This window comes from Manis javanica, chromosome 14 (assembly GCF_040802235.1).
Source record: "Manis javanica isolate MJ-LG chromosome 14, MJ_LKY, whole genome shotgun sequence".
Taxonomy (NCBI): domain Eukaryota; kingdom Metazoa; phylum Chordata; class Mammalia; order Pholidota; family Manidae; genus Manis; species Manis javanica.
The window spans coordinates 43,199,266-43,209,737 of record NC_133169.1 but is presented as its reverse complement, the minus strand read 5'-3'; the positions used below and the strand labels follow the sequence as shown (position 1 = coordinate 43,209,737).

General features: G+C 43.9%; 1 pseudogene; it reads left to right on the top strand.

Annotated features, from left to right (window-relative positions):
• Nucleotides 1-342: 342 nt before the first annotated feature.
• Nucleotides 343-1,318, top strand: LOC108391364 (olfactory receptor 10AC1-like; annotated as a pseudogene).
• The last annotated feature ends 9,154 nt before the right edge of the window (nt 1,319-10,472 follow it).

The window sequence follows — 10,472 nt, the reverse complement described above, 5'->3', positions numbered from 1 at the left end:
AAGCAGGTCCTGCCGACGCACTTCCTGCCTTGGGGCGTTCAGGCTGAGACGGGACAACACTCATGGCTACATAGGATCGCAGAACAGTAACTGGAGTCAAAGGCAGGGAATTCTTTGTAAGTAGTCAGGAGTGAGGTGCTGTAAGGAAAGGGCCTAAACATAGGCTTGGTTGAAAAGAGCATGTTGAGAAAGCAACAGGCCAGGAGGCAGGAATAACTGCACCACTTTTCTGAACAAGTGGTAAGTGCCGTCCCCTGTCTACAGCCACTACTCCTTCCCCCTGCCCCACAAGCTCTCCCTTCCCCCGTTTCTTTCCCACAGGCGTCTCTGGGTGGCTGGTACATGGCCGGCCCCAGCAATGCCACCGAGCCTGCGGCTTTCTCCTTCAGGGCTTCTCTGAGCTCCCACAGCTGAGGCCTGTGCTCTTCTTGCTTTTGCTGGCCGTGCACCTGGCCATGCTCAGTGGAAACCTGCTCATTCTAGTGGCCGTGGCCTCAATGTCCAGCTGGCCGCTGATGCTGCTCTTCCTGTGCCAGCTGTCAGCCATTGAGCTCTGCTACACGCTGGTGATGGTGCCCCGCGCCCTGGCTGACCTGGCCGCACCTGGCCTTGGCAGTGGCAGCCCATCTCCTTCCCGGCCTGCGAGGTTCAGATGCAGATGTTCGTGGGACTGAGGGGCGCTGAGTGCTTCCTACTGGCCACCATGGCCTATGACCGGTACGTGGCCATCTGCCACCCGCTGCATGACGCAGCTTTGCTGAGCCCCCGGGTGTGCGCGTGGCTGGCCCTGGTCTGCTGCCTTGGGGTGCTGGCAGTGTCAGTGGGGCTCATGCTGGCCATCTTCCACCTGCCTTTCTGCAGCTCCCGCCTGCTGGTGCACTTGTTCCCTGACATCACGGCACTGTTGCACCGGGCCTGCAAGCGGAGCTATGCAAATGAGCTGCCCTTGCTGGGCGCCTGCCTCGTGCTGCTGCTGATGCCCTCGCTGCTCATTCTGGCCTCCTATGGCGCCATCACCACCTCCCTGCGCCGCCTGCGCTGCCCCGGGAGCCAGCACAAGGCTGCCTCCACCTGCACCTTGCACCTGGCTGTCACCCTGCTACACTATGGCTGCACCACCTTCATGTACATGTGGCCCAAGGCCAGCTACTCCCCGCAGCAGGCCCGCACGCTGGCGCTCGTCTACACCAACATCATGCCGCTGCTCTACCCGCTCATTTACAGCCTGTGTAACCGAGAGATCACCGCCACCATCTGCCAGATGCTGGGGCAGAGGAGGCCTGGCCACGCCCCAGGTCAGGGTGTGTGTGAGCCCTGACAACAGGCAGGCTGGAGCAGGGAGCTCCGCACCCCTAAATTTTCCTCCCTCAGGTGGTGTCCGCCTAGGAAACACCACCGAGGGGGGCGCTCAAGGACCGAATTCAGGAAAGCGAACCAGGAAATATGTCCATGCACAGGGCATCTCCCTGCAGTTGCCCCATCCTCCACTCCTCCCTGAAGGAATGGCCAAAATCAGTAGAGCCCCAGACTTGCATTTAGTGGTTCCCTAATTACCTGTTGGTTCTCCCCATGTGCTGGGGCCTCTGCAAGGTGGTGGGCTTGCACTGCTGAAGGCACAACTCATGACCTCCAGGAGCTCCCAGCCATAGCGAGCAGTGATGTGAAGCGTGAACCACAGATGTATGGAGAGGAGAGTGGGGAGAGGGGGATAATGGGCGCTTCTATTTTGAACATGCAAATTAAAATGCTGCCAGGACAAGCCAAAGAAGATGCTGAATGACGAGGTAAACACACCCATCTAGAGCACAGGAAGAGATTCAAGAGGAAGGACAGATTTGGAATTATAGGTGGCCACTGGAACCATGGAATGGGTAATATTACCCTCCAAAAAGATACAGTTGCAATGTGATGAGATTCTGGGTGATTTTTATTTTTTTGCTTGTGTATCTTCCAAATTTTCCCTAATCATTTTCAATGGAGATTATTTTTATATATAAACAATCATTATATAAAACAAATTATATTGGAGTACCCTCAGGGAATCAGACTTCTTACCCTCCATCCCCAAGATAAAGGCCTGAGTCCCACTTGTCTGAAACTGTTTCCTTACCAATAGTTCTGGAGTAAAGTGGAGCTTTATAGGGGTGGATCTGGTACTGTGCCTTGTAGTACAAGAGTAGGAGGGCTCTGAAGAGCTTTTAATCCACCAGTAGTGTTGGGGACGGTCTTTGTCTTCTCACATGCTTGTAGGCAGAATGGGAAAGCAACTTCCCCCATGTCTGAACGCAGCATGGGAAAGCACAAGCTTGAGAACAACCGGTGCAGTCCTTGAAAGTTATTTGCCCACAAAAACATATTTTGTCCTCAAAGAGGAGCCAAGACTCCTCACTCTGAAAATAGGGAGACCTTGAAGATGTGTGGAAACACCGCCCCTGCTTCTGGCCTGCCTTCCCCCACTTGCAGATTAACAACCTGTTTATGCATTCCATGAGGAACTGAAGGAGCCCTATTGTTCTTATCTTTGCCCAGCTGCCGCTGACGTCAATACTGTGCTCGACTGTTTATTAGATAAGGCTATTTTCTGGAATCATGTATGTCTTTGCTGTATAAATACCCTGGACCTTCAATAAAGTTTTGCTGGTGACGTGCAGGAGCGTCAGCCCTCCCCAGCTCTCTTGTGTCCTTTGTCCAGGTCTCCTCACGTCCTTTGGTAGCCCTGTTCGACTGTTGTGGCTGGGCCATGACACAGTAGCTGGGAGGAAATATTACTGTCAAGGATAAAGTGAGGAGACATTAAGAGGAAGAATTACTAATCCATGTGGCCTTGTAACACTAAAGAAAATAAATTCCCTTGATGTGACTATTTCTATACAATGTTACAGGCAGTATATCCTAGTATATTGAAGGAAACAAACTGGCACAAAATTTTAAGTACAAACATTAGGTTACACTAGAAAAATGCCAGAATTTATTTATTCATCCATACATGCAACAAATGAATGTTATTAGTGACAGTTGCATGTCAAGAACTAGACAGTTAAGGATTCAACCATAATCAAAATGTCATTATATTCCTACCACCTCAATCCAAATGATCAAATGAATGAATCTGAAGCCCATGTGGAGTCCGAAGTCTCCTAGGGGACTTAGGTACATCAATAGGTATTACAATACTACTTAATAAGTATTGTGATGGGGAAAAGACAAGGTCCTACAGGAAGTACATAGCCTAGACTTAAGGTGGTAGGAGCATCAGGGAAAGCGTAGGAAGAAGTCATGTGTAAGATCTAAAAACAAATGGGTAGTTATAGCCAGAGAGACATAGCCGAGAAAGGAGAGTCCAGACAGAGGGAGCAGGAAGTGCAAATGCCCAAGGCAAAGGAGACTGTTATACATTCCAGAACTTGTCCATGGGACTGGCTCTCACTGGTGGTGATGGAATGGTGGGGTGTACTGTGTGCTGCTAGTATTAAGAGATCATGCTAGAGGTGCAGATAAGGACCAAGGCATGCACACCTTGTCAGTCATATTAAAGAATTTGGATTTCACCCTAAAGAAAGTAGAGAAAAGTAAGAAAAGAAGGAGAAGGAAAGGGAGGATGAGAAAAAGAAGAAGCCAATAAACCTGTTTAAGCAAGGGAGTGATATGAACCAGATTAAACATGCTAACTACTATGCTGAGAATGAAATAGAGAAAGACATGACAAAAAATATTAGGCAGCTAGTACAGAAATACACGTTAGAGATGATGTTGGCACATTTTACACAGGTGGTGATGGAAGGGGAGAGAAATCGAAAGGTTGGAGAAATAATTAGAAGGTAGATATAACAGAAATTAATGCAAATTGATAGTATAAAAGAGAAGTCAGGGATAATGCAAATTAACTGTCCTGGGGAGACAGCGCAGGGACATAGGACAAGCATCATGATTAAATTTTTCTGCCTAAGATGAAAAATGCTGAGATATAAACAGTATAGTTAGAGCACTATAGTTAGAACAGGGGGGACTCCACCTTAAGGCTGATTATATTTTAAAAACCAGGGAGTTAGGAGGTAAGATTCATAACATATTTTATGGTAATCAGACAATACCTGACAGTCTCTTAAGTAGGCCTGAATAATAAGTCCCCAATGCTTGGGGGAAACCACTATCTTGGAGAAGAAGAGGATTAATAAATTCCTTATATTAAGTTTATCTTGCAGAATATCTAGAGAACTGACTGTGGATGGTGACATAATGTCTCCCACCAGACAGAGATATCGTATGACCACGTGTCAAGCCTCTGCCCCTTCTCCTCCATGCTTTGCCCCATTTTTGAAATCCTCAGAGGAAAGAATCCTAAGCCATTGAATGCACCTCCTCTCTGAGATTGCCCACACTCCCCTTTTTTGAGTGTGTACTTTTTGCCTTAAATAAAGCCTCCTCACTGCTTCACTTACTGAGCATTGTCTCTGTGCTCTTCCAGTGGTACCTTTTTACTTTGCTTTTTCATTCAATATTCTAGACTTAAGCACAAGTCTTTTCCTTCTCTGTTCTACTTCAGACAAGTAGGGAAGGGCTACTGAGATCTGTGATTTGGGCTTGCAAATTCACATCACCTTGGTGACCTAGAAAAGACTGCAGCTGTATGATCATGCTCTTTAGTATCCTGCCTGAAAATCTCTTTTCTTGCCTTTGGGAAGTTCTCATAACATAATCTCACTCCATCCAGTGCTCTGTGGCTCCCCAAATCCTGGGGTGGTAGGGGCTTAGTTCCCATACCATGAAGTTTCAGGCAGGCAGTGGATGCCAGGTGACCCTGGTTTTAGGAGTTGGCACGGTATGCCAAGCAGAAGTTCAATGAGCTTCCCTTTCCTCCCTGTGATCTTCCTTGCTCTCTGCTTCCTGCATACCTGCTGACATTCGCAGCTACTCTCACTTTAATGAACTCCTTACTTACCTACACTCATCCAACCTGTTTGAGAATTCTTTCTCAGTCAGAGTCAAGAACCCTCCCCCATCCAGGCTGCGGTTTCACCTACTGTGCAGGGAGAGACCTCCCCAAATGCAGCTGCCCAACAACACTGGTGAAGATGACAGATGGGATCACTGAGATGGGAATGAAGGACAGAAGTGGGAAGAGACCTTCATCCTTCACTGAATATTTTCTTCACATCCAAATATGCACTACTTATTCAGTAAATTCTTTCAAAATAAAAATAAAGGCTAGGTAAAGGAAAAGAACATGCAGAGGAATTTTTTTTTAAAGAACAATCAGGAGGGAGGAGCCAAGACGGCAGCATGAGTAGTTCAGCAGAAATCTCCTCCCAAAAACATACATATTTTTAAAAATACAACAAATACAACTATTCCTAAAAGAGAGACCAGTGGATATAGTACAACTGGCAGGCTACATCTACATCTGCTAGAACTCAGCATCACACAAAGGGGGTAAGATACCAGCCATGGCCTGGTGGGACCCAAGTGCCCCCACCGTCACCCCAGATCCCGGTTGGAAAGAAAGGAGTCAGAGAGGGGAGGGAGTGAAAGCCCAAGACTACTAAACAGTGAACTCTAGTAATCCACACTGGGAGCACAGACACATGGTGCATGGTGTGCTGGATATTAGAGAAACGGAAAAGTAAAATGTGCAAGCGGGTCACCGCAGCTGGCTCCCCTGGGACAAAAGAAAAGTGAGAGCTTTTTGAAAGTCTTAAAGGGACAGGGACCTCACAGCTGGATGAAATCATCCCGGCACACTCAGCCCAGCAGCTGGGAATCCTGGGGAACTCCAGGCATCCTAACCCCTGGGTGGCAGCACAGCCCTGAAGCCCCTCAGGGTCATAAGCAGCCAGCCAGTCATTACTCCAGCTGGTGCAGGTCCTGAAACACCAGCCCAGCGGGAGAGTGGCTGCACACACCTGAGGCGGGTAGTGGGTGCGTGCAGCAGCAGCAGTGCCAGAGGTGCCTGGGAGACACCCATGCTGGTGGCGGTGGCTCCAGAGGGGCTCAGGAGCAGCTGTACCCCAAGCAGCTGGCCAGAATTTCCTCCCAGCGCACAGCCACCCGGGCCTGAACAAAGGCTGCCACCAGTACTCACATGCCTGGCAGGGGCGCCGCTCTCATAGGAGAACACACCTGGCGTGCTTGCCACTCCGCACAGGGCTCTGCACTGCTCTGAAGGAGATACCACCCACAGCAGCTTAGGGGATTAACCCAGAGGCTGTTCCATGAGTGTGGGTAACCGACAAAGGCAGCAGAGAATGGCAAGTCAACCAGAAAGCAGGAAAGGAGTTTGTTCTCCCAGCTGACACACATGCTACCTGCCTACAGCTATGTCTATTACCATGAAAAGGAGGAAGAATTTGGTCCTGTCCAGAATTACTCACACAACCCCTGAGAGACGGTCTGTGGAGATAGACTTAACCAATCTCCCCAAAAAAGAATTAAAAATATAGGTCATAACCATGCTGATGTACCTGCAGAGATCTATGCAAGAGTTAAAGGATAAAGTTGGGAAGGAAAATACAGAAATAAAACAATCTCTGGAAGGACTTAAGAGCAGACTGGATGAGGTGCAAGATGCCATTAATGGAATAGAAATCAGAGAACAGGAACACAGAGAAGCTGAGGCAGAGAGAGATAAAAGGATCTCCAGGAATGAAAGAATATTAACAGAACTGTGAGACCAATCCAAATGGAACAATATTTCCATTATAGGGTTACTGCAACAAGAAGAGAGAGAAAGGGATAGCAAGTGTATTTGAAGAAATAATTGCTGAAAACTTCCCCAAACTTGGGGAAGAAATGGTCTCTCAGAAAATGGAGGCCCACAGAACTCCCAACACAAAGGACCCAAGGAGGAAAACACCAATACATATAGTAATTAAAAGGGCAAAGATCAAAGACAAGAACAGAGTATTATAGGCAGCTAGAGAGAGGAAAACAGGTGACCTACAAAGGAAAACCCATCAGGCTATCATCAGACTTCTCAATAGAAACCTTACAGGCCAGAAGAGAATGGCATGATATATTTAATGCAATGAAACAGAAGGGCCTTCAACCAAGAATAGTGTATCCAGCACGATTATCATTTAAATATGAAGGAGGGATTAAACAATTCCCAGACAAGCAAAAGTTGAGAGAATTTGCCTCCCACAAACTACCTCTACAGGGTATTTTAGAGGGACTGCTCTAGATGGAAACACTCCTAAGGCTAAATAGATGTCACCAGAGAAAATAAAATCACACCAAAGAAAGGAGACCAACCAAATACTAACTAAGGGCAAAAAATAAAATCAAATACTCACAACAGCATTCAAAGGAAACACAAAACAACACAGAATAAAACACTTAACATTAAAAAATGGAGGAGGAAGAATAATAAGGGAGAGAAATAAAGAATCATCAAACTGTGCTTATAATAGCTTAATAAGCAAGTTAAATTAGACAGATAGGAAAGAAGTTAACCTTGAACCATTGATAACCACAAGTCTAAAGCCTGCAATGGCAATAAGTACATATCTTTCAATAATCACCCTAAATGTAAACGGACTGAATACACCAATCGAAAGACACAGAGTAATAGAATGGATAAAAAAACAAGACCCATCTATATGCTACTTACAAGAGACTGACCTCAAACCCAAAGACATACACAGACTAAAAGTCAAGGGATGGAAAAACATACTTCAAGCAAACAATAGGGAGAAAAAAGCAGGTGTAGCACTACTGGTATCAGACAAAATAGACTTCAAAATAAAGAAAGTAACAAGAGATAAAGAAGGACATTGCATAATGATAAAAGGGTCAGCCCAACAAGAGTATGTAACTATTATAAATATATATATGCACCCAATACAGGAGCACCAACATTTGTGAAACAAATACTAACAGAATTAAAGGAGAAAATAGAATGCAATGCATTCATTTTAGGAGACTTCAACATGACACCCACTCCAAAGGATAGATCCACCAGACAGAAAATAAGTAAGGACACAGAGGCACTGAACAACACACTAGAACAGATGGACTTAACAGACATTTACAGAACTCTACACCCAAAAGCAGCAGGATACATATTCTTCTCAAGTGCACATGGAACATTCTCCAGAATAGCCCACATACTGGGCCACAAAATGAGCCTTTGTAAGTTCAAAAAGACTGAAATTCTACCAACCAACTTCTCAGACCACAAAGGCATAAAACCAGAAATAAATTGTACAAAGAAAACAAAAAGGTACACAAATACATGGAGGCTTAACAACATGCTTCTAAATAATCAATGGATCAATGACCAAATTAAAACAGAGATCAAGCAATACACAGGAACAAATGACCAACAGCATAAAGCCCCAATTTCTGTGGGATGCAGTGGAAGCAGTTTTAAGAGGAAAGTATATAGCAATCTAGGCCTATCTAAAGAAGGAAGAACATTTCCAAATGAATTGTCTGAAGTCACAATTATTGGAACTGGAAAAAGAAGAACAAATGAGGCCCAAAGTCAGAAGAAGGATGGACATAATAAAGACCAGAGATGAAATATATAAAATTGAGGACAATAAAATAATAGAAAAAATCAATGAAACCACGAGCTGGTTCTTTGAAAAAATAAACAAAATAGATAAGCCCCTAGCCAGACTTATTAAGAGAAAAAGAGAATCTACACACATCAACAGAATCAGAAATGAGACAGGAAAAATCACAATGGATCCCACAGAAATACAAAAAATTATTAGAAAATACTACAAAAATCTATATGCTAACAAGTTGCAAAACCTGGAAGAAATGGAGAACTAACTAGAAAAATAGAACCTTCCAAGACTGACCAAGGAAGAAAAATCTAAACAGACCAATTACCAGCAAAGAAATTAAAGTGGTAATAAAAAACTACCCAAGAACAAACCCCCCAGGCCAGATGGATTCACCACTGAATTTTATCAGACTTATAGAGAAGACATAATACCCATTCTCCTTAAAGTTTTCCAAAAAATAGAAGAGGAGGGAATACTTCCAATCTCATTCTATGAAGCCAGCATCACTCTAATACCAAAACCAGGCAAAGACCCCACCAAAAAAGAAAATTACAGATCAATATCCCTGATGAACATTGATGCAAAAATACTCAACAAAATATTAACAAACTGAATTCAAAAGTACATCAAGAGAATCATACACCATGACCAAGAGGGATTCATCTCAGGGATGCAAGGCTGGTACAACATTCAGAAATCCATCAACATCATCCACCACGTCAACAAAAAGAAGGACAGAAACCACATGATCATTTCCATACATACTGAAAAAGCATTCTACAAAATTCAACATCCATTCATGATAAAAACTCTCAACAAAATGGGTATAGAGGGCAAGTACCTCAACATAATAAAGGCCATATATGACAAAGACACAGCCAACATCATACTTAGCAGCAAGAAGCTGAAAGCTTTTCCTCTAAGATTAGGAACAAGACAGAAATGCCCACTCTCCCCACTGTTATTCAATATAGTACTGGAGGTTCTAGCCACAGCAATCAGACAATGCAAAGAAATACAAGACATCCAGATTGGTAAAAAGGAAGTCAAACTGTCACTATTTGCAGATTACATGATATTGTACATATAAACCCTAAAGACTCCATTCCAAAATTACTAGCACTAATATCTGAAATCAGCAAAGTTGCAGGATACAAAATTCATACACAAAAATCTGTTGCTTTCCTATATACACTAAGGATGAATTATCAGAAAAAGAAATCAGGAAAACAATTCCATTCACAATTGCATCAAAAACAATAAAATACCTAGAAATAAATCTAACCAAGGAAGTGAAAGACCTATACACTGGAAACTACAAGACACTCAGAATAAATTAAAGAGGACACTAACAAATGGAAACTCATTCCATGCTCTTGGCTAGGAAGAATTAATATTGTCAAAATGGCCACCCTGCCTAACGTAATCTACAGAATCAATACAATTACTATCGAAATACCAACAACATTCTTCAACAAACTGGGACAAATAGTTTTAAAATTCATATGGAACCACAAAAGACCCCAAATATCCAAAGCAATCCTGAGAAGGAAGAATAAAGCAGGGAAAATCTCACTTCCCAAATTCAAGCTGTACTACAAAGAAACAGTAATCAAGACAATTTGGTACTGGCACAAGAACAGACCCACAGACCAGGGGAACAGAGTAGAGACTCCAGACATTAACCCAAACATATCTGGTCAATTAATATATGATAAAGGAACCATGGACATACAATGGGAAATGACAGCCTCTTCAACACTTGGTGGTGGCAAAACTGCACAGCTACATGTAAGAGAATGAAACTGGATCTTTGTCTAACCCCATACACAAAAGTAAATTTGAAATGGATCAAAGACTTGAATGTAAGTCATGATACCATAAAACTCTTAGAAAAAAACATAGGCAAAAATCTCATGGACATAAACATGAGTGACTTCTTCATGAACATATCTCCCC